We start from the raw sequence: 25,275 nt of genomic DNA on the forward strand, positions 1-25,275 counted from the left end.
ATAGATTGTTTACCTTATAGCAAAATAGCACTAACAATATAAAGCTCATTGTAATTACATTTTACCTTTCATAAAACAAGAATTGACATTTTATAAAAGCATTCATTTTCAGAAAAATATTCACAGACAAAAAAATATATAAATCATCCTTTTGTGTCAGAAATTCCCTTGGGCATTGAACACGGTCAGGAGTATTGAGGAATTGTTTTTAATGAGAATTAACTTGTACCTTGAGATGAGAATGTTGAAACTTATCAAATCATAAATGTTCTGTGTCTGCACCACAATTTAAAGAGCACATATTCTCAATTCCTGAAAAATGTCATATAATGTTATTAATGTGGTACTGTTATTTTGCATAGTTCTCCAAAGTTTCTCACAATATAACACAATAACTTTTTCCTATAGGGAAGACATAGAATACTGCCTAATACAAATTAAATCTGTATAAGAGAGGATGGGCACAAACTCAAGAAATATACTAATTCATTACTGCTGGCTTTAAAGGAATGTCCACCCTTGAAAGCCATTCTGTTAAGAGTGTATTTTCTTACAAATGGATTTGGATAAGTTCGAGGCATTGGGCAGACAAGTGGCAAATGAGGTTCAATACTTAGGGTTAGGCACTTAAAGGCTATGCTCAAACTCAAATCCGTCAGTGCAGCAGGACTGATGGCTTCTTCCACCTGTTATCGATCACATCTAAGTTCATAAACTTATTTGTGATCGATAACAGGTGGATCCTGCATGTCAGAGACATTCAGGATCCACTGTTAACAAAGCAGTCAGTCCCACTGACCTGACGGATTTAGGTGTGAATGCAAGATACAGCTTCTATGTATACAGGGTACATAGAAGCTGTATATCAAAAATATTTTTTTTTTTAATAAATAAACAATTAAAAAGTTGTTTCAAATACCCCAATAAGTTGTTTTAGTAAAAAAAAAAAAGTGTGCAAAGGTTTTTATAGCCTTTAAGATGGGAAAAATAATGTCACTATTACTTACTAAACAAGAAAAAAATGGGTAAAACTGACATGGAAAAGGACTTATGTAAATTAGTTGACTGTAAACTGAAGCAACCAGTGTCAGACAGCTGCTGCAAAGGTAAATAAAGTAATGGGATACATCAAAAGGGGCATAGATACGCATGACAAGTACCACTTTCTAAATCACTATTCACACCACACATGGAATGTTGTGTACTGTTTTGGGCCACCAGTAAAAAAAAAATACATAATGGAGTAAGTTCAAAGACGGACAACCAAAGTAATAAATGGAATAGGTAGACTGCAGTACCAAGAAGGATTATCAAAATTGGGTATATTTCGTTTGAGAAAAAGACGACTGAGCGGAAGAGGAGGCGGTCCATCTTTGAAGGCTGTGGACGGGATAATCGATCTGTCCACTGTTTACTAAGCCATGCCAGGGGAAGTGGGAGCAGGAGACCCAGGATTGAAGCACATGGTGCAGTTGTCTTTGTAAGAACACAGCAAGTGGCCAACCCCTTTAAGTCTTTAAAATGTTTGTCGGTTCTTACAAAATAAAAAAAAATAATTGCAGTGTACTTCTCATAACATCTAGCGCCCTAAGAAGTGTTTCTGTTTGATAACATGATCAGCACAATAATACACATTATTTTCAAACTAATACACACAGTTCAGTGCATGCATATGTAAATTCTCCTTTTAGTAGGTGCCCTCCCGCACGGCTGCCTATGGGCACGGGCCTATTGTACCTGTAGGTATGGTTGTACATAATTCCTCTGTCTCGATAAGGGAAGTTAGGGTTTTGAGGGCCTTACAAACAACTACTGAGAATGATATTTAAACTGCACAGACTTTTTATAGACCACCGTATACTACCGTTAAATACTGTCCGGTTGCTGTTTATACTTCTTTAATAGCCAGTAAATTGCATGACCTTAACTTCAACATGAAAAAAGGACGTGATCTCAAATTTTCAATAAAGTTCTTGGTGACAGAGGTCTTTGAAGGTAACTAAAAACCCTGGCCCCATCTGGCTGCAGAAATTTGTGAAGCAGAAATCCTAACAAAACAGCAATATACATACTAATCATCTTATTAGAGGCAGCTGTTTTTGTGCCTTGCCATTAATCACCACTGAGATTTTGCTACAGTTTTTCTCTCCAAAATATTTAGTCTTTTTAAACGTCCCTGTTTGACATAACTACAACGTTTGCCGTCATCCAAGAAACCCCCGATCCAGCAGCGAATAATTGGAATGTTTCTGGACTGTATTGTGTGTGTGTGTTTTGATTTACCTGTATGCACTATAGACTTGTTTATATTGTTTGTTTGTTCATAATAAGGTTTAATTGTATCTAAATGCTTTCCCAGCTGTGTGTGTTTCCCGAGAATCTCAGCAAGTGCTTACTGTTAGATGCTTGGTTCAATATGGTCTTCTGGCAGCGTAGGCCTCAGTGGGATGTGACTGGCAAAAGCATTTAAAGGAGAAACAAAAGAGACAGACAAAAAGATGTTATGAATTGAATTTACATCATAAGGACGCTGTAAGATTAAGTAGTGCAATGAAAGGTATAATAGAACATGTCTGTCTACTGCACTTTTCTCTCTCTGTCAATGTGATTTCATGGCAGGAAAATAGAAGGAAGACGCCAGTACATTCATGCCGGATGAGCAACAGGTCAGCGCAGGTATAATTACTGTTTGATAACAAACTGTTCATTTATTTTTGTTTTTCTTTATAGAGGAGGATTTGTAACATCTGAAGGAGATGTTATCTAGAGAAGGATGTTTAATGGGGTTCCAAGTGCATATCAGTCCCTTATTGGTAAATAGTTATTGTAAATCCTTCCTATCATAGACAAATGTATCTAGTTTTTACCAGGACCACAGTCAAAATTACTTGTTCACGTAGAAAGCTATCCACCAACAGTAAGGCCTCATGCACACGACCGTAGCCATGTGCACGGCCGTGATTTTCAGGTCGGCCGGCAGCGGACTGTCAGCCGCGAGCCGCCCGCAAATCGCGGGCCATTCACATGGCCGTGGCCATTATTTTCAATGAGCCCGGACCGCAGAAGACGGCCGTAATAAGACATGTCCATTCTTTCTGCGGTGCGGGCCCCTGGGCCATGCATGGACCGTAAAAACTACGGTCGTGTGCATGGCCCCATAGAAATGAATGGGGCCGCAATTCTCCCGTGGATTTTCGGGGGAATTGCGGCCGCAAAAGCACGTTCGTGTGCATGGGGCCTTACTCATGGCTACTCTTAGGCCTCATGCACACGACCGTAGCCATGTGCACGGACGTGATTTTCGTGTCGGCCGGCCACGAATGTCAACGAGTGTCAACCGCGAGCCGCCCGCAAATTGCGGGCTGTGCACATGGCCGCGGCCATTATTTTCAATTAGCCCGGACCGCAGAACACGGCCGTAATAAGGCTTGCCAGTTCTTTCTGCGATCCGGGCTCCGGGGCCTTGCACGGACCGTGGAAACCGTGGTCATGTGCATGGCCCCATAGGATTGAATGGGGCCACAATTCTCCCGTGGATTTTCGGGGGAATTGCAGCTGCAAAAGCACGTTCTTGTGCATGAGGCCTTAGGATATGTTCACAAGGCGGAATTTTTGCAGCGGAATCCGCAGCGGATTTTGTCACAAAATACCGCATCCCATTCATTTCAATGGGAGACGGACGCTTCTGATTGCCGCTAGCTGATGTTTTCAGCTAGTGGGAAAAATAAACGTCCTACCCTATCTTCGGGCAGATTCCGCCTGAACCTGTCATTGAGGTAAATGGGAGGAGAAATCTTCCTACCGACGGCAGGAAAAATTCTGTGGCGGATTTTGTGGTGGTACCTGCCAAGCAAAATCCGCCGTGTGAACAGACTCTTAAAGGGAACCTGCCAGAAGTTTTGATTTCACAAAATTGCTGATAGAGCTATATAGAAGAGGAGGGCAAGTTGCATGATCAAGAAAATTATGTTAAATTCCCGCGGAGCGCCGATTGCAAGTGCCACTGAGGTGGGACTTGATGTGCAAGTGCTTTTGCTCTGCACGCTGCAAGTCCCTCTGCTGTGGGTGTCCAATCAGAATACCGCTAGAGTCATATCCCAGATCAGAGAGTGGCACTTGAGACCGCCACACCGGTGGAATCAAATGTTGATTAGTTGCATGACCGAGTAAAAAGGTACATTTAAAATGCCCTTCTTCTCTCCTATATCAACCTGTCAGCAGTTTTTATACATCGAAACTACTGACAAGTTCCCTTTAATGATGCTGATTATTCACTATTTTGCACTATTTTAATAATTAATCTATCACTAGAACAGTAAAATGATCAATACAATGTAGGGATGGACTGACCAATTGACTGACTGTTTTTCTTCTACAGAACTCCCAATCCCCTGCTTCCAGTCATAAAGTTAAATGCAGCCACCACTAGGGGGAGCATACTGCATACAGATTTAGGCTCCATTCATATCACATTCTTCTTCTGCATTCAGTGTATACACTGAAGAAATCTCTCGACATGCATGTGCCGAGCATAAACCCAAAACATATGCAACTGTATGCCATACAGTTGCATATGTCGAGCATAGGGTTCCATGTTAAAGAAACATAAATGTCGCTGTACACATTTTCTTGCGGGGCACCTGTGTACTTCCAAGCGTAGAAAAATATATCCCAAAAGAACACACTTTTGGCATACAATGGGTTAATAACACCTTAGTGTTATTGCAATCTAGTGGTTGCGCTAGAGCACAGAGGAATTATCACAGGCGAGCAGTAAGGAATTTGGACAGTATGTTACTAGCAAAACATACAAAGTCCTGGCAAACTCAGAAAACTGAGCATGGTAAAAAAAATTATTAAAGAAAGTTTTTACAGTAAAATAAATAAATATCATAGGTAGTAATGGGACAATGACCCGTATCTTAGGAAGGGGGAGATGATTCTCAATTTAACCGTGCTCCAAAATAATGGAAGAGATGGTATCAACTCTTAGGGTATGTTCACACGTAGTGTTTTCATCTGTTTTTCGGACCGTGAACGTCCCGAAAAATGGCTGAAAAATGGGAAGCAGAACGCCTCCAAACATCTGCCCATTGATTTCAAATGGAAAAATGGCGTTCTATTCCGACAAGCCGGTTTATTCGTTTTGAAAAACGGCCGGGTAAAAAACAGCCGCGAAAAAGAAGTGCAGGTTACTTCTTGGGACGTTTTTGGAGCCGTTATTCATAGACTCTATTGAAAACAGCTCCAAAAACGGCCATAAAAAACGCAGCGAATAACGTGAGTGGTTTAAAAAACGTCTGAAAATCAGGAGCTGTTTTGCCTTGAAAACAGCTCCGTATTTTCAGACGTTTCTGAGTTTGCGTGTGAACATACCCTTATAGACTGCAAATAGTTTCACCCAGTCAATAGTAATGATGTGTGGTAATCTACAAATATAACATTTATTATACTAATTACATCCTATCAACTCAGAAAAAAACATGGGGAACTTCATAGAGAAATTGGTTTATCATGATGTGTTAACCAAGATTGAGACAGCTGATAGGAGTTCAGGATGGTATAAGAACTTTTCAATGTTTCTCATATTTTGCTGCATCTGGGATTCCCCTATGCGGACACATTAGTAAGTTGTAGGCTGATAATTGGTTAAAATTACATTTTCTAATTGGAACTACTTCAATTCGTATATTAGGGAACCGAATTTTGGAAAATTATGTGGTATAATGTTATTATAAATAGTCCATTTACAAGCAAGAGCAATTCAGGGAAGAAGAAAGATCACATTTCCTACCACTTCTCTGCAAGCACTTTTAGCAAAATACATGCCCCAGCTACTGCAGTACGTATTCTGTAAATGGGTAACATTTGTGGTAAAATTTATTACGAAATTAAATTTGAGAGCACCATTCACGAAATACACTTTGATGTTGTCTACAAGGAAAATGTGGGTCGTTTTATCTCACAGTTCAGTGAGCTTATTATTGGAGTACTCCTTTCTAAGGATAAAATTATGTTTCTTAATTACTAATACTTAATTCCATTAATATTTCTTCATCACATCTAAAATGATTAAATTACCAACTTTCTAAATAGTCTTGATTTAAAAATCCTACCATTTGTGTATGCAACTCCAATGCAGAACCATGTTTATCCATGGTTACAGACTACAAACAAACGGTGTGTAGTCTGATCCTGCCGTCATGTATTACCCTCTTCCAACTGCTCCTCTTCTTTCTAATCGACAGACAGTAAGTTAGCAAGAAGCAGTTGTAAAAATACACAGAGTTTGTTAGTCTGTAACCATGGAGTTACTTCACTACCTCTACTCCGCTTCTCCCTAACCTACAGAAAGTAAAAAGGAGCAGAAGCAGGATGGGGGGCAATACATGACTACAGGATCAGACTTTACAATGGGTGTGTTTGTAGACTTTAACCATGGAGGTGTATACGTGTGCATAGGAGCTGCATGCACAAAACGGTAGGATTTTGTACATTTGCTTACTTTTTTGCACTAGAACAATCAAAAGTGTTTGCAGATTGCACATATGGTACCAAGTCAGAGCTTCATTTTAAAAATGAAACTTAATGGCTAAGCTAACATCTAGCTAGTCAGTTATGTGTGGGAAACAGGGTTTTTATATAGGAAAACTTTAATGGACACTAACTTTTTAAACAACTTATGCTAATCTAATAGTATACCTGATATAGATAAATTTAGTTGTATTATCCATTGAAATTCTGTGTGAAGTGACTGCCACTAGGTGTCTTGCTCCCTGTAATCTGCTGTCCATCCCCTGTTGTCAAGCAATGTCCATACACAGAATCAACAAGCAGGGGTGTGTGGGATCTGCATGGTCAGACCTCCATTGATTACATATTGTTGGCCTATTTTAACCCCTTAGTGACCAAGCTATTTTTTACGTTTTTCCATCGTCTCATTCAAAGAGCTATAACTTTTTTATTTTTGTGTCGACATAGTTGTATAAGGCCCCATGCACACGAACGTAAAAACGCCCGTAATTACGGGCCCATAGACTTCTATTGGCCACAGGTACCTCTCCGTATGCTTACGGGAAGGTGCCCGTGCCGTTAAAAAATATAGAACATGTCCTATTTCAGGCCGTAATAACGGCACGGGCAGGCCCATAGAAGTCTATGGGGCTCCCGTAATTACGGGTGACTACGTGTGTGCACCCGTAATTACTGGAGCGTTGCTAGGCGACGTCAGGGGATAGTCACTGTCCAGGGTGCTGAAAGAGTTAAACGATCGGCAGTAACTCTTTCAGCACCCTGAACAGTGACTACCGATCACAATACAGATCAAACTGTAAAAAAAATAGAAGTTTATACTTATCCAGAACTCCCTGCTTCTTCCTCCAGTCCGGCCTCCCGGGATGACGTTTCAGCCCATGTGACCGCTGCAGCCAATCACAGGCTGCAGCGGTCACATGGACTGCCGTGTCATCCAGGTAGGTCGGACTGGATGTCAAGAGAGGGACGCGTCACCAAGACAACGGCCGGGTAAGTATGAATTTCTTTTACTGCGGAAAGGGCTGTCCCTTCTCTCTATCCTGCACTGATACAGAGAAGGGGCTGCCGATTAGTGCAGTGCCATTTTGCAGTAAAAACTTGCCCGTATTTACGGGCACGGGTCCGTAAATACTGGTGCAATACGGGTCGACTACGTGTGACCAAGGACCCGTATTTACGCCAGTATTTACGGGAGGACAAAAATATATTCGTGGGCATGAGGCCTTAGGTCTTGTTTTTTGCAGGACAAGTTGTATTTTTTGGGGTGACATATAATTTATTGATTAACTTTTATTATCTTTTTTTGGGGGGGGATACAAAAAAATTGAAATTTCGCCACTCATTTTTTGCATCCTAAATTTACGCCGTTTACCGTGTGGTATAAATAACACCATAACTTTATTTAATGGGTTGTCACGGTTGCAATAATTCCAAATTTATATAGTTTTCCTATGTTCTAGTTTCAAAAGGTATTTATTGGTATATCGGTTCAGAAATGTGATACACAATTACATTTAACCAATCCTTGCGCAGGAGGATACAGTAGAAAGTGCTTGTATCAAACAGGGAGACATTTATAGGGAAATAAGGGATTTGGAGGGACATAGGATGGGAAAATATAAACCAAACAACTGAGTCATAAAATTACACATATCAGTCATATGACTGTAGAGCGAGCCTAGTGTCACAGTACTGGATCACAACTTATAGGGTAATAGTATACCGAAAGTCGGGTGAATGAGGGGAGGAAAGCCATGGGTCCCACACCGCACGATAGAGGTGGAGTGAGTCAGTTCTCACAGCCTCAAGTTTTTCAAATATAGCTATGCGATTGACTTTATTAATAACCATAGAGATATCAAGATTAGCTGTACGCCACTTGGACGCTATATGGATTCGAGCCGCTAGGAATATAAACTGGGCAAGCTTAAATTTAGAATTTGACATTCTGGGAGGAATGGCTCCCAGTAGACATGTAGGAAGCCGTTTTGGGATGGTAAACTGGCAGGTATTAGAGATCAAAGTACAGACACCCGACCAAAAAGTTGAGACTCGTGGGCAAGACCACCATATATGGTACATAGTACCATCCAACGTACATCCTCTAAAACACCCGGCCAAAACCGTTGGATATATGGCGTGGAGCTTTGCCGGGACGTAGTATGCTCTATGTAGCAATTTCGTGGACGTCTCAACCAAGGATACCTGCCAGCTACCCTTACTAATAGTGTCACAGCATTGTCTCCACTGTGCAGGTGAGAGCGCAGTACCCATGTCCCCCTCCCACTTCAACATATACGGTAATTTGGTATCGGGGTGTGGAGTATTAAAAATACTATATACCATAGATAACAAACACAGTCGAGAGGGTGAGAAGAGTAATATTTTTTCCAAAAGGGTTGTAAGACATATTCGTTTGGGCGGGAAGTAGTTTGCGCATAAAAGAAAACATCTGAATAGCCCTATAATGCTCAGGGGCGGGGGGGGGGGGGTATGGGCCTCATTGAATTGTGCATATGAAATCAGATGGTCAGCCCTAATGAAGTCATGAATTTTTGTTAGGTTTTTGGAATACCACCAGCGATAGTTTGAGCTCTGAAGACCCGAGGGAAACCCCGGATTTCCAAATATATAAAACAACAAAAATCAAACTGATCGCCATAGGATTAGGGAATGATATGAAAGGAGGGAGATATTCTTTAACGTGGTCGGTAGGGGTGATACCATCCACAGCAATGCGCCCCATGAATAAGGTGTAATTTGAGCCGCCTCCAATGAGACCCACACCGGTGCCTTATCTGGCGGGAGATGTGTTAGCAACAGTTGAGCCACCCTAGCCGCCTTGTAGTAGTTAAGCATATTGGGAACCGAGAGCCGCCCCACTCTTTTATAATACATCATGACACGTGTCAATATCCTGGGGCGTTTATTGTTCCAAATAAATTTAAAAATGTCTTTCTGGAGGAGTTGCAGATCACCCTTCTGAAGGGGGATAGGAAGGGTTCTAAATAAATAGAGTAATCTGGGAAGGGTCACCATTTTGATCGTATTAATTCTACCCACCCAAGAAATCGTAAGTTTAGTCCACTTTGCCATATCAGCCCTAATGGTCTTCAATAACGGTGGGTAATTGTATTTGTACAGTGTATCAAGGGAGGGGGTCAAAGCTATGCCCAAGTAGGGGAGGTATTGCGTTTGGGTGTGGAAGCCAAAATGTATTTCTATCAGTTTTTTTAGGGAAGGTGGGACGTTACAATACAGGGCCTCCGATTTAGATTGATTCACACGTAATCCTGAGACTGCGGAGAAGGAGCCGAGAGCCGCAATCAGATTCGGGAGGGAAGTTAACGGCTTAGTGAGAGTGAGGATGATGTCATCAGCAAAGAGACTTAACTTTTGTTCCCTATTACCAACATTCAGTCCCATAATATTTGGATTACATCTAATGAGCTCCGCTAACGGTTCCATAGCAAGTGCAAATAAAGCTGGCGATATGGGACAGCCCTGTCTAGTACCTCTCCGAATGCATATAGGATGAAGTGTGGTAGCTGGTAGTTTAAGGTGTGCCTCAGGGTTGTGATATATTGTCCTGACAGCTTGAAGAAAGGGACCCCCAATCCCCACCTTTTCTAATACTTTAAATAGGTATTCCCAGGAAAGGCTATCAAAAGCCTTTTCGATGTCTAATGCTAGAAGGACCATCTTGGATTTAGTGGCGTTGGCTGAATGTATAGTATTGAGGATTTTCCTAACATTATCAGGTGCTTCCCGTCCTGGAATAAATCCTACTTGATCTCTATGAATTAATTAAGACATATACCTGTTCAACCGTTTGGCTAGAATAGAAGTAAATATTTAAGTGTCTAGGTTAATTAATGATATCGGTCTGTAGTTACCTGGCAGCAAGGGGTCCTTGTTAGGTTTGGGAATAACTGTAATCATGGCAGAAAGAAATTCAGTAGGCATGGGGCGACCCTTCATCAGGTCAAAAGCTTACTATATGCGGGACTAACTGTTGGGAGAATTTTTTGTAGTATAAGGCCGTGAATCCATCGGGTCCCGGGGCCTTCCCAATTTGAACTCTTTAATAGTGTCCTCCACCTCATCGCTCGAAATCTCGGAATTCAAAAATTCAATATCCGTTTCGGAAAGTTGAGGGATATTGACAGAGGCTAAAAAATCCTTCACCGCAGCCTCAGAAGGGGGAGAGAGGTTGGAATATAAAGTTTGGTAGAACTTGGTAAAGACCTCATGAGGTGGTCTGTCCCGGGCGTGATTGGAGACGAAACACCTGATTGATTCGCTGTCGAGCCTTAAGCTGTTGGGCCATAAGTTTATCTGGTTTATTGGCCCATTTATAATATCCATCTAAGGGCTTTTTCTGTCTTCTTGATCAGTAACATATCAATCTGGAACTTGGTATCTTTAATAGCACGAATGAGATACAAAGAAGGACTTCATTGATTGGCCGCCACCAGTCGTGCCAGTTTAGCTTCAAGGGCATTTTGGGCCTGAGACCGTTCTTTTTTACAACAAGAAGCCATTGCTATTATCCTGCCCCTTATAAATGCTTTATGGGCAAGCCACAAAGTATGTGAGTTAACATCAGGAGTGGAGTTATCCATAAAGTATTGAGAGAGTTCAGTCTGTATCTGGAGCTGAACCGTAGGGTTAGATAAGAGTGACTCATTGAGCCTCCAGGAGAAGGGCATGGCGCCTCGTTTTGAAAAATCAAATTCAGCTAGAACTATATCATGATCCGACCAGGCCGACAGGATATGTCTAGAGTAGGCCAATAAGGGGAGGGAGTTAGTTGAGGCCAGGATCATGTTGATCCGGGTGTATAGACGATGCGCCGGAGAGAAGTATGTATAACCCCGTTGCGCCCCATTATATTCTCTCCAAGTATCTGCAGTAGAAAGCGAGCCCAGAATCTTAATGATCAAAGCCGCCTGAGTACGCGTGCGTCTACAGGGAGCGGGCGAGGAACGGTCTAGTGTAGTGTTCATCACAAAATTAAAATCCCCACTCCATATTAAGTGTTGATCTCTAGTACTGTAGAGTGAGTAAGGTATCATGTAACCCATCAAAAAACTGAAGCGGGTCTTCATTTGTAACGTAAGAATTCACTATACATAGGACTTTATCATATAACACACCTAGTATGATCACAATTCTGCCCTGGGGGTCTACTATAGTCTCAGTGACCTGGATAGGAAAACTATTCTTAATTAAGGTGACCACTCCGCGTGATTTAGAGGGAAATGTAGCAGAGTAAAATGTAGTATATCGGGGATGAAAGAATTTAGGATGAGACATAGGTGTGAAATGGGATTCCTGCAAACAAATAACATCGGGGTTATGCTTAACATAGGAGAGAAATGCTTTTCTCCTTTTCTGCGGTGAATTGAATCCCCTCACATTATGACTTAGTACTCTACACATAGTACAAGGAAGGAAGTGGCATACGCCCGGCACTTACACAGAGCAGAGAATTACTAGGCATACAGTGAAGCAGGAGTAAGTGACTGGTACTTTTCGCACATAAGCTCATATATGGCATAGAGAGCTAAATAAACAAATTAAACAAATTAAACAAAAAACAACGGACAAGTGGAGTATTCCGCAGACAGGTAGTGCCTCTCTGCTACAGCAATTTTCACAAAAAAGGCCAGCATGGTGGCCAGCAGCACTAAGCCTGGTGATAGGATCTAGCCGGAAAGTTCCTTGGTACAAGAAATAGCAATTATAGCCTAGATAAGGCGGAGCATACAGAAATAATGTAGTTCCCCATAGGACATCATACTCATCTGGATGCCAAGCGGAAGAAGAGGATCCTTATACATTGTGTCCTCCTAGCCCCTGGGGATCGGGCAGCCTAGTAGTAGGGTTCGAGGTTCTCGGCCCGGGCGTCCAGGTCCTAGTTGGTTGTTGAGGTCTGGGCGGGAGGGCTGAGGCAGGGACCACTGGGAGTCCAGCACAACGCAAGGCACCTCTGCCGGCGATTTAACCACATAGGTTCTGTTGTTCACCTGGAAGTTAAGCGAAAAGGGGAATCCCCATCGGTAACGGACCTGGGCCGTCTGTAGAGCTTGAGTGATGTCTCGCATTTCTCTCCGACGTTGGAGTGTGGAGGGTGCCAAGTTCGCATACAAGTGAACTGAGGGTGGCATACCCGGTAGGGGTGAGAGATTCTGTGCCGCCATTAGGATCTGATCTCTTGCCTCTGGATAATGAAACTTCAAGATCACATCACGTGGTAGATCCGGGTTGCGTGGTCGTGTCAGGGCTCTGTGAACCCTATCCATCCGAAATAAATCAATGGCAGCCTGAGCTAAGAGAGTACGAAACAGTGTGGTGAGAGTGGGTTCCAGTTCTGTAACGGTTTCCGGTAGGCCTCTGGCCCGCAGATTCCCTCTCCGGGACCTATTCTCAAGGTCTTCTAATTTCAATTCCAGTGCCTCCAACTGTGCTGCGTGTGTGTCAATATCCCTGCGGGTTGTCTCCAGAGCATCTGCCATGTCATCAGCTCGAGTCTCTATGTCAGAGACTCGTTGGCCCACTTCATGTATTTGGCGGGAATATTCGTCCAGCGCCTGTGTTAGTTCCGTTCGGAGTAATGCTGCAATATTCCTGAATAAATCATCAGGGTCAGTGTGAGTTGTGGTTGCTGAAGGTAAGGGCGGCAGGGATGTATCCGCCGCTGACGAACTCTCACTGACCTGAGCTGCGGCCGGGTCGGCCATGATGGATTGCCTCGTGGTGCGGAAGATCTCTGGTATAGTTTGTGAAGGAGCTGGAGTCGCCGGTCCCCGAGGCTTTGATTTGTTGGTCCGGGTCATACTGCACATTACCGGACTTTTTGGCTGCGAAGAAGCTGTGTTTTTATTGGTACCATATTGGAGTTCATGTGACTTTTTGATTACTTTTTACCACATTTTTTTTTTAAGACAGTATGCACAGAGAACAGCAATTCTTGCATTGTTTTTAATTTTATTATTTATGGCATTCGCCAAGTGGGTTAAATAATATAATAGTTTTATAGTTGGGGCCGTTACGGATGTGGCGATACCAAATAAGTGTAACTTTTTAATATATATTTTTAATAACAATGCATTTTGTAAGGGGAAAAAGTGGGTTTTAATTTTGTTTCCACTTTGAATTTTTATTCATTTATTATTAACTTTATTAAACTATTTTTTTTACTTTTTTATTAGTCAGACTTGGCAACTTTACTGTGCGATCATCTGATTGCTTTTATAATACACTGCAATACTTCTGTATTGCAGTGTATTACTGCATGACCGTGTAAAATGGACAGGCATCTGTTAGGCTTCTGGCATGGCCTATCAGGAATTAACTAGATGCAGATCAGGGGGTCTTTATTAGGCCCCTGGCTGGCCATAGAAGACATAGAAGAGCCCCCTCCCTCCAAAACCACTCAGATGCGGAACTTGATATTGAGCGCCACATCTGAGGGGTTAAATGGGCGAGATCGATACTTATTTTAATCTCGTCCGTTCAAGCAGGTCTCCTAACAGCCCTCAGCCACCTCCAGTAGCTGAGAGCAGGGAGATTTAACTGCTCCCGGCGGTGATTATTTATTCAGCTGAAGCGCCATAAATAGGCAATTGCATCGGAATAAAGCCCGTTAGTGGCCGCCGTAAAGAACACCTATGGGCAGTCACTAACGGATTAAGCATAGGCGGTCAAACTTATATGCCAGAAAAAAACACATATACTGATAAAAAATATCAGTATTTGTTAGTAATTAGAGGTTTTTTTTTGTGTTTTGTTTTTTTAGCTTTGTTATTATCTGTCCTTATCCCTTGCGTCATTAACTTTGCATTTCCATGCAGTAACTTAAAGGAAATTTCAATAATGTTTAAGTTTAAAAATAGAACTAGAAGAGACGCGCCTAATCTCATTGATTTCATTGTGTCATGTGTATTTCCTTAACATCACAGTAGAAGTAACATGATCCCTGATAGCAGATTTAAGAAGTCATTACAGTCAATCACAATGATGGACCTACATGCCTTAGGAGATTTTCAGGGGATAAATCACACGCACCTCCGCAATTAAACCGGTTAATAAACAACTCAAACTCTGCCTTGTATGTATACGGAGAGATGAGAGAGGATCTGTATTCCTTAGCTTTTCCACTTGAGGGACAGCATGAATAAGTAAATCCAAAGCTTGGTCTCTGTGTTATCAGCTCTGCTGCAAAGAACAGAAAAGACCTTGTTTTAACATTTTTTAAATAATTCCTGCCCGTGGCTTCTTTTAAATCCATTCAGTATATTGCAGAGCGAGAAACATGGGGCTGCCATTGGAGTCAAAGGCTTTAATTAGCTACAGTGAAGGATGAAGGGAATTACAGCATGCAGGAGGAACGAGGACAGAAGAAAACACTGTGATGTATAGTCTATGGATAGGAATAAACAAATAAATGAAGATTAAGGGGGATGCCGGAATGCAGCTTCAGATACGGGGAGGGGGGCGATGGAGTGTAAGGGTCGCCGCATAATGGAGCAGGAAAAGGGGTTAAAGATAGAGCTCTGGGGAAACATTTAAGCAATTCAAACATTATTTTATAAGAAAACAAAACTGGTATCATTGCTTTTTACCTTGTAGTGCGGAATCTGCATAGAACACAGTAAAACTGGTATTATATAACTGATAAGCTGATTTTTTTTTTAAAGAAAATGTGGCACTTATAGCTCAATATATATATATCATAAGCTTTGACCTGAAAATACAGAAATAATATTAAATGAGAGGCAGCAAGCACCTTCTCCCACAAAAGTTACTCATAAAATCCTAATGGCCACGTACTTATTTCTAGCCTGTTAAATATACTTAAAGAGGCTCTGTCACCAGATTCTCAAATCCCTATCTCCTATTGCATGTGATCGGCGCTGCAAGGTAGATAACAGTAACGTTTTTTGTTTTTTTTTTAAACGTTCATTTTTGGCCAAGTTATGAGCTATTTTATATATATGCAAATGAGGTTTTAAATGGACAACTGGGCGTGTTTTTTTACGTATGTCCAACTGGGCGTGTATTGTGTTTTTAACTGGGCGTGTTAACTTGTTTCACTAACTGGGCGTTGTGAATAGAAGTGTATGATGCTGACCAATCAGTGACCAATCAGCATCATGCACTCCTCTCCATTCATTTACACAGCAGCATCACGTTCTTATTACACAAGTGTCCTGATAATGAATACACATGACCTCCAGCCTGGACGTCATGTGTATTCAGAATCCTGACACTTCTGAATCTTTTCTGTGAGATTTCCAGCAAGGGAAACAAAATCTCGTTTACCTCGTAATCTCGCGAGATTACGCGTGGCTTGCTGGAATCTCACATAAAGTAACATAAAGATGACATAACCGGATCCATAATATCTGTGATATCCAGACAGTCTAGGGATATGCAGTGAGAATGTGCGCTTGTTATTTGCAGAAGGATCTGGCCGTGATTTGATGTTTATGCAGGATATCGGGATAGTGGTTAGTGTCGTGGCTTAAAAATGTCCCTCTTTTCCGAATTCAAAAGTTGGGACGTATGATGGTATGTATGTAACTATGAAACAATGCATTTTTTTAAATTACTTGCAATTGAAAAATTAGGTAACTTTAGATTGAACTTGGATTTTACTTGGACAAACCCCGTTAACTCTTACCTACAGATAGTTTATGTAGATTACTTAGATCAGATCAAGGGGTCCGCTCTTGTCCGTACATTCACCTGTACATTGCACAGAGAGGCTTTCCCCACTGCAGCTGTGTCACATGTATCCTGTGCATTGTGCAGACAGCAAGGGAGGGGTGTCATGTACAGACTTGAGTGGCGCTGCAATGTTTACTTGAATGGCACTCAATTCGGAGGGAGGTAATTTTTGTTTACAAACATGAAAGAATAAGTGGGTTAAATTATAAAATATCCTGGAGCCCTGTTTAATCATAAATTCAAAACACATACATAAATAATTTTAGATCTAGGGGTATTGCCACCTGGAACAATTAACACCTTTCCATAGAAAAAGTGGTAACTATAAAATTACAGGGGGTTTGAGAGCTGACATGACCCCCATTCTTGATTTCAGTGGAGGCCCTGACCTATAACCTCCCAACCTCCCCCCCCACACACACACACACACACAAACGCACAATCGATAGGGTACACATTTTCCAAAAACTCCTTCAATGCTGTCAGAACATGTGAATGAGATGTATCAGCCAGATGCGTATAAATGCTAACAGATAAAAAAAAAAATTACATCAAATGCATATACTATTTGTGAGCTTGATACCAAGTTACCATAAAAGTTACCCTAGGAGTAATTTCTTAACTGTTCACTAAAAGTTAGTGGCACTGGCAACATATGATTACAGGGATTTTTCAGGGGTAGAAAAGAAAAGGGTTTGTTTTTTGGTAGAAATAGCGCCACTATTGTCTATAGGCTGTGTTTTGTATTACAGCTTTGCTTCATTGACTTAAATGCTGCAATTCCAGACACATCCTATGGACAATAATGACACTATTCTTAAAAAAAATAATACCTGCTTAAACCAGATATAGGAGAAGTAAAATGTTAAAACTCTACCTTTTGTCCTTGATTACTTTTCTTAACGTTCGTAATGCTGTGAAATTCACTGTAGGCCACTTTAGACTTTCAATTTTTTATCAGAATTCAAAGCAAACCCATTACCCAAGTGTATAAATAATTTAATATACACTAAGTATTTTGCAACAATCAAGCAAGAACATCTCCTCAAGATCAGTGGAGCATATTACAAGCTCCACAGACCAAGCAAACTTTATCCAAGGTGAGGTTCTGTTCAAAGTTGTCTTCTAAACATCCGGTCTACCATCTGCCTTTATTTTCCTAAAAAAAACATGGATCTTATGAAGAAAAGCAATCCCAAGGGCAAAAATTAAAAAGCGTTTTCCTACATGCTTTGGCTTGGATCCATTTCCATTTTTTGTGAAAAAGGTAGAAAGTATCTTCCCAATAATAGTCTGATAACAGCTTAGTACTTCAATAAATGCATTTAAATCATGGAGACAGGACCTGGGTTATGACCATAAGCTAACATTGTTTTCTTCACTGGGAGATTTACAGCATATTATAAATCTCCCTACGGCGATGGAGTATTTCTGCTCATCGGACGCTAGCTTTAGACTCACAGAAGGACAGTTATACACTATCCTTTATATTATAATTATATAAACTCCTAATGCAATATAGTGGCGGGCTAGGTAATGTCCCAAAGAAACACCCTCCTTCTCTTAGTACAATGGCAACTCTGTAATTGATATTAAAGCAAAGAAAAAGCGGAGTACAAAGCCATATTTATAAAGATATAACAAATTTTAATTAATCACAAAAATGAGACAAACATTTAAAAAGGTACAAAATGATTGGAGAGACTCTATAATGTTACAAGGTATGACAGGAAAACAGACCATCCATATATTTGCAGAAATTAAAAAAATGTAAAAAATGATTGCACTGCGATCCCTACAGTGAGGATATATGGAATGGGTAGTAGGTTGTCCTATAGATGGCTAATCCCTCATGTAGAAACCCAATAGATTGTGGATACAATGGTCCTTGGAAAGGTTAGAGAAAACCTGAATGTCAAAGGATGGAGGAAACCTTACCCATGTCAATGATCATGGAACCTAAATACAATGTATGGAACCCCAATGCGCGTTTCGCGATGTGTGCATCCTTAGGGGGTGTAAGAGTCTCTCCAATCATTTTGTACCTTTTCAAATGTTTGTCTTATTTTTGTGACTAATTAAAATTTGTTATATCTTTATAAATATGGCTTTGTACTCCGCTTTTTCTTTGCTTTACAATCCTTTATATGTGTGATGTTAAAGGGCAACTATCACCATGAGACAACCTTTTAGAGTATACCATTTGTATCATTCCCGAGAATGTTGTCATTTAGTCCTTGTCCCTATTTGGGCTCATAATATAATTTCTCTATATGAAACACGAAGGAGCCAATGTCACATTAAGCCAATACACCTATCAATATGTTATTTCGAGTGTGGGAGGAAAACACTGTATCTAGAAAAAACCCATACAGACACAGGGAGAACATACAAACTCCAAACAGATGTTGTCCTTGTTCAGATGTGATCCTAAGACCACAGGGCTGCAAGGCAATGGTGCTAAACACTGAGATTCCACACATCAAGAACATTGGACCTCATAAGATTAACCCCTTAATGACCAGGCCATTTTGCACGTTAATGACCAAGGATTATTTTTTGTTTTTTTCACGGTCGCATTCCAAGACTCGTAACTCTTTTTTTACTCCGTCGACATAGCCGTATAAGGGCTTGTTTTTTGCGGGACGAGTTGTATTTTGTAATTGTACCATTTTTAGATGGTTATAATATATCGATTAACTTTTATTAACTTTATTTTAGGAGAGAATTGAAAATAAGCAGCTATTCCAGCATTGATTTTCATGTTATACATTTACGCCGTTTACTATGCAGCGTGAATAACATGTTAACTTTATTCTATGGGTTGGCACGATTAAGGGGATACCAAATATGTAAAGGTTTTATATGTGTTCCTACGTTTGCACAATAAAAACCCTTTTAGAAAAAATTACTTGTTATACTTGTACATATATAATGCTTTGGTATACTTAGTATATCAAAGCATTATTGTCCGTCAGTGTAAAACATGGCCTAACAGGCATTTTCTGAAGGCAGACCTGGGGGTCTTTGTTAGGCCATGGAAACCCGACGGCGCCCCGCGGGGGCGCTGATGGTCTGACAGAGGGAGCTCCCTCCCTCTCGCAAACACATTTGATGTCGCTGTCGCTATTAACAGAGGCATTTAATGGGTTAAACTGCCGGAATCTGAGCACGCTTCGATTCTGACATTTGCGGTAGGAGCCAGGCTGTGTATAACAGCCATGCTCCTGCCGCTGATCGCGTGGGTACACTCGTAGTACCCACGCGATCAGAGGATGGATATATCCGTCCTTTTGCAAGAACTCCTGCACAGGACGGATATATCCGTCCTTTGTCGTAAAGGGGTTAAATAACATTAAATTCTAGATATCCTTTCCTAACAACCAGGAATAGGCCTCCATGGTGCCACACCTGTCGATAGATTGTGTCTGGTATTGCAGCTCAGCTTCATTGAAGTGAATGGGGTTGAGCTGCAATACGACAAGCAACCTGTGGACAGGTGTAGCAGTGTTTTTAAAAGAAGCAGCCATTGGTTTTTAATCCTAGACAACCCCTTTAACCCAGAACCCCACTAGAGCACCCGGGTTAATGGATATCATCATTATCCCCTTCATCATCCTAAGAGTAAGTCCACACGTAGCGTTAATACTGCAGATTTTCCGCAACAGATTTAATTGTGGAGAATCCGCAGTGTAATACAGTAGCAGCAAAGTTGATAAGATGTGAACAAATCTCATCCACACGCTAAATAAAAAAGCAGCAGAAAAAAACTTTCATAAATTGACCTGCAAGAGTGGAATTTAGGAAATGTCCAGACAAAAATTATAAGTATACATTGATCAAGTAAGAAAAAAATCCTCTATAAATTCCCCAGTCATTCCAGATGCCCCTAAATTTTGCAGTGCGTTTTTTTAATCTGCAGCATTTCAATTTATGCTGCAGAATCGCTGGTTTTCTGTTGCAGGTTTTCCCCATTGAAGAGGAAAAACCCACAAGAAATAGCAGACGTTACGGTTTTTGCGGCAGGAAAAAAAAAGTCTATACTTACCCAGATCCCTATGATCCTGTGTCCCGCCTCCAGGGATTTGGTGCGGTTTTTGTCCGGAATTTGTGCGAGGTCAAGGGCGAATACTCTGTGTACTTTTATGCAGCGTATCCGCCCTGTGTGAACATACCCTTAAACATCACTGATGCTAAGTATTATACACTCAAGACCATCCATAATAATGCATAAATACAAATATTGATTCCTAAACCACCGTATAAAAAATTGATAATGTAGTGCATTTAGAAAGCTGACATATTGAGTATAATTGGGGATGGGGGGTAACATTTTGCTATCTCTACTAACACGCTTGGAACCCCCCTTTCAAAATCTGTTTACACCTCTTAAAATCACTGCATGATCATTTTCATTTAGAAATTAGATTATACAATTTTACAAAAATAGGCTATAAAATAGTTAATATAATGTATTGGAAATAGAAAAGCTATATATTTATTTTATGGTCAGAGATCTTGAAATTTCCTTAGGCGGTTTGTAGTTTGAAGAAAATATCTATTAAACCAGCGCGCAGCCGAGGCCCTCCCCTTTAAATGTGTCCCCGCTGTAGGGCCTTCTAATGCGCTACATCCAGAGTGTGAAGAAATAGCTGTAGAATATAATATAGAACATGGCAAGGGCATCACCTTACACAGAGCACTTATAAAATTCTGTATGACTTTATTGTGAATGGCTCCTCAGAGAGAGTGCCGGAGTGTTTAAGGTGAAAAAATAATGTAGAGGAGCAAAGGTCCCTCGAAGGCCTCTTTCTCCAGAAAAAAAATAAATAAATTTATCTTTGAAATTTTCCGGTTTCTTCTTGTTGAGCTGGCTTATGTTTATATTTAAAATGTCTCGTTGGATGTGTTAATTGCCTAGAAATTAGCACATTCACTTGACATCAAATGTTGAAATGTATGAATTAAATTACTAATTTCACTGTGTGTACACATATATTTTCTATCCACATTAGATCATAGCATTTACTGTGGTGGTTTAAATATGTTTGTCCTTTCTTTTATTGTTTTGTCAGAGATAAGTTCTAGCGTATTCTGTATGAGGTGAAGTGACCTTTTTTATGACACTGCTGAAGACCAATCTACCTATCAAAGATTTAATGGCTGTAAATATTACATTTATAAAAACAGAATTCCCATTGAAGTACAATAAAAATTTGCAGTCCAATGACTTGAAACAAAGACAAAATGTAAAAACCAAGTTGACAATTGTATGGACAATGGTTGTGTCTGTTTTGTTTAACTAGTAACATCCTCAGACGTGCCCAGGATAGGGAAGAAGGGCTAGGCTATAAGTGCTTGTACTGCCTCTAAAGTAGGACTGGGGTAGACAGCCTTTTTTGTATGGCCAGCTGATTGAAAAAGGACTCAATATATATAACTATATATATCATGAATACTCACTACACACTCACCCACGTGTGTAAAAGGGCTGGTATAATAGCTGGGTTTCACCTACTTGGTCACCCACTATTACTACCTCCTTTATAACCAGGGTCACTAGGGTTATGCCTAGTTCCCCTACCTTTTCCTTATACTAACGTCTACTTGCTTTGCTTTGCTTCTACGGAATAAGACCGTACAATAAATACAATTGTATAGTAAATAAAGGGTAATATTTATTACTAACAATAATCACACTTACATATAAAATACACCAAACACAGAACACAGTAACTGATCACAGTATAGTATCAGTATACCCCAATACACATAACACGTTAATATATACTGAGTATACTCACACTATACGTAGTACAGTATAAACATGATATCATAATCCTAATTATACCGCCACCCACTTATCTAAACATACATATGAATACAGTTATGTTACAATCCAATACACACAATACACATGTACATGCTCACTGTTTCTGCCCCACTTCCACCTAGCAATAACTATCCCTGTACTCTAATTTATGAACTCAGGGCTACAAGGGTTAACAGGGTATGAGAATGTGCAGGTGAGGAGCTGGAGAGAAAGGGTTACTTTGGAGTATAGGGGAGAAGATACTTAGCAGTTCATCTGGTCCAAGGTTGGTGTGGGCCCATCAGAGCCATGAGGCAGGAGCAGGCCAGGAGGGAAGAGGAGACCCTTAGTGGAGCCAGGGAGCAGGAACAAAGAGAGAGAGCTTTGGGACCGTTTGTCCTTTTAAACCCCCCTGTGCACATCTGTGTGACATCACAGGCTCATACACGTGAGAGGGAGGGGGCCTGGGCCTCATGGAATACCATTATCTAGTAGGGGGATGGAAGGGCAGTTGGAACTTCCTGCTTCCTGGTACAGTTTATGGTTTCTATTCCCCAGGTTGTCTGATTACCTAGTAGGGAGATGAATATACACCTTTCTGGAGGGACAAATCTATATATATCTACACTCACATGTATATAGATATAAATATATAAAACACTTCCCTTTACACTGATATAAAAAAAAACAACAATGATGAAGTACTTAGTGTGCCATGCAAACATGAAAGTCATATAAGACATACTGTTACCACGCGTGTGACATAAACCAATTAATCAGTAAACTTACATTTCAGTGTGACCCCTGTCCCTGACTTTCTTTGAAAAGATGATCAATCTGTGGTGCATGCGAGACTACTGAAAACTGGTTTGGGGGGGGGGGTGCACATAGGAGAGACCATGGCTATTAAACACCAGATTTGGGGGGTGCACATAGGAGAGACCATGGCTACTAAACACCAGATTTATGGGGTGCACATAGGAGAGACCATGGCTACTAAACACCAGGTTTGGGGGGTGCACATAGGAGAGACTGCGGCTACGGAACACCAGCTTAGGGCAGTGCACATAGGAGAGACTGCTGCCAACTTTTGCTAACTTTTTCTTTTAAAAGTTTCATTACTGAACTACGTCCTTGTGGCGCTGATCACCAGGAGAGAGAGCAGAGTTGCATTGTGTGCTTGCAAAGTGTTCAGCGCCGACAAACATCGCACTCTCACAGTGTTCAGCGCCGCTAAGGTGGGCCATATTTAGAGTTGCTGCTGCCCTTTTACTGGTGACGCCCCCCATAACTCCCGAAGTTATGTAAACAGCATAACTCGCTGACATTGTGGCTCCAGCGCTGGACTCAGGAAAGGTAAGTAGGATGATTGCTTTGTTTTTTTATGTGCTACTAATGTTATTTTGGTGTTGGATTGTGTTTTTTTACAGGTTCGAGGACTACTTAGAATACGGCATTTTTCATTTTCAATAAAATGGTTAACATGGGTTTTGTGTTTTTTGTTATTTGTTCCTTTTAGTAGTGCTTAGTAATGCCGCTGTGTGATTGACAGCGTCCATTACCCTGTACCCACCGCCACCAGGGGTATCGGGAAGAGCCGGGTACAATCCAGTACCTGACCATCTGAATCGATGGCCAGGTACTGGGGCAGCCCCTTTACCCGATAGGCCAATAAACTTCACCCGCCATCAAGTGATTTTAAACTATCCAATTACAGCTTAGAGCTGTCACTGCTTAGTTTACTGAGCCTTGTAAGTGGCGCAGGATCATCCGTGATGCACCAGAATTTTGGCGCATCTAGGGTACGTTTGCCACTATGAACCTAGTGCTGGACGCCTTTAAATAGAAAGGAATCCCCATGCTAGGAGTTACTAGCGTCGGGCCGGGATCACCATTTATGTTTGCTGTTGATGCAGGCCTGGTCTTTTCTGATTGGGCCTGCTGCAGTGGAACAATAACAGATTGCATTGCACCACCTGTGCCACCAAAAAAAGAAAAAGCAAAATAGCAAGGAATGGAACTGATGGTTCCCTTGCTTTGCCTGCGCTTTCAATTGTATTTGCGTCCCAAGGATACGGATACAATTTAAGCGACTATTTGGTCCTGGGGACTGAAGCATACAACATGGTAAAATAATACATACCTTAGCTGGTGCCCTCCAGATGTGCCATGGATCCGCCATTCCCTTCAGCTCTATCCAGAAATGGCTGCAGCGCTGCTTGAACTTGAGTCTCAGCAAGGCCGGCCTTAGGTTGGATGGCTCCCTGTGCTGGACTCTCAATTGCTGCCCTCCACAAACCAAAAATTAATGACATATATACTGTACATATATAAAGGCACATATATAGACATACAGATAATGTAGTGGATTTTACCTGCAGTCCTATGTAACATACATATAGCACACAGTAATAACTCTCCGAGTGCAGATAATGTAGTAGATATCACCTGCAGTCCTATGTAACACCACATATAACACAGTGATCAATTTCTGAGTACAGATAATGTAGTAGATGTTACCAGCAGTCCATTGTAACATCACAGATAACAAACAGTGATAACTCTTTGAGTACAGATAATGTAGTAGATGTGCACACACAGAAATATATACACATACAGACACATATATAGGCACTTAGACACAAATACATACACTGAGAGACATATACACACAAACTGGAACTTATGCACATACAAACATAGAGGCAAGTAGAGGCACAAACAGCAGACAGATTAAGCACTCACCATCTCCTTTGCATTTTTCTAAATTTAAATGTATCTATTTGTAAAACAGATTGTAATACCACACAAAATAGTTATGAGTTAACATTACCCATATGTCTACTTTATGTTGGCATCGTTTTTTTTGAACATTCTTTTATTTTTCCAGGACATTACAAGGCTTAAAATTTTAGCAGCAATTTCTCACATTTCCAAGAAAATTTCAAAAGGCTATTTTTTCAGGGACCAGTTCAGTTGTGAAGTGGCTTTGAGGGCCTTATATATTAGAAACCCCTATAAAACTACCCATTTTAAAAACTGCACCTCTCAAAGTATTCGGAACATCATTTAGGATGTTCCTTAACCCTTTTGGTGTTTCACAGGAGTTAAAGCAAGATGGAGGTGAAATGTACAAATTAGATTTTTTTTTTGCAAAAATCTGTTTTCATTCATTTTTTTCTGTAACACAG

Source organism: Rhinoderma darwinii, chromosome 3 (assembly GCF_050947455.1).
Source record: "Rhinoderma darwinii isolate aRhiDar2 chromosome 3, aRhiDar2.hap1, whole genome shotgun sequence".
Lineage (NCBI taxonomy): Eukaryota > Metazoa > Chordata > Amphibia > Anura > Rhinodermatidae > Rhinoderma > Rhinoderma darwinii.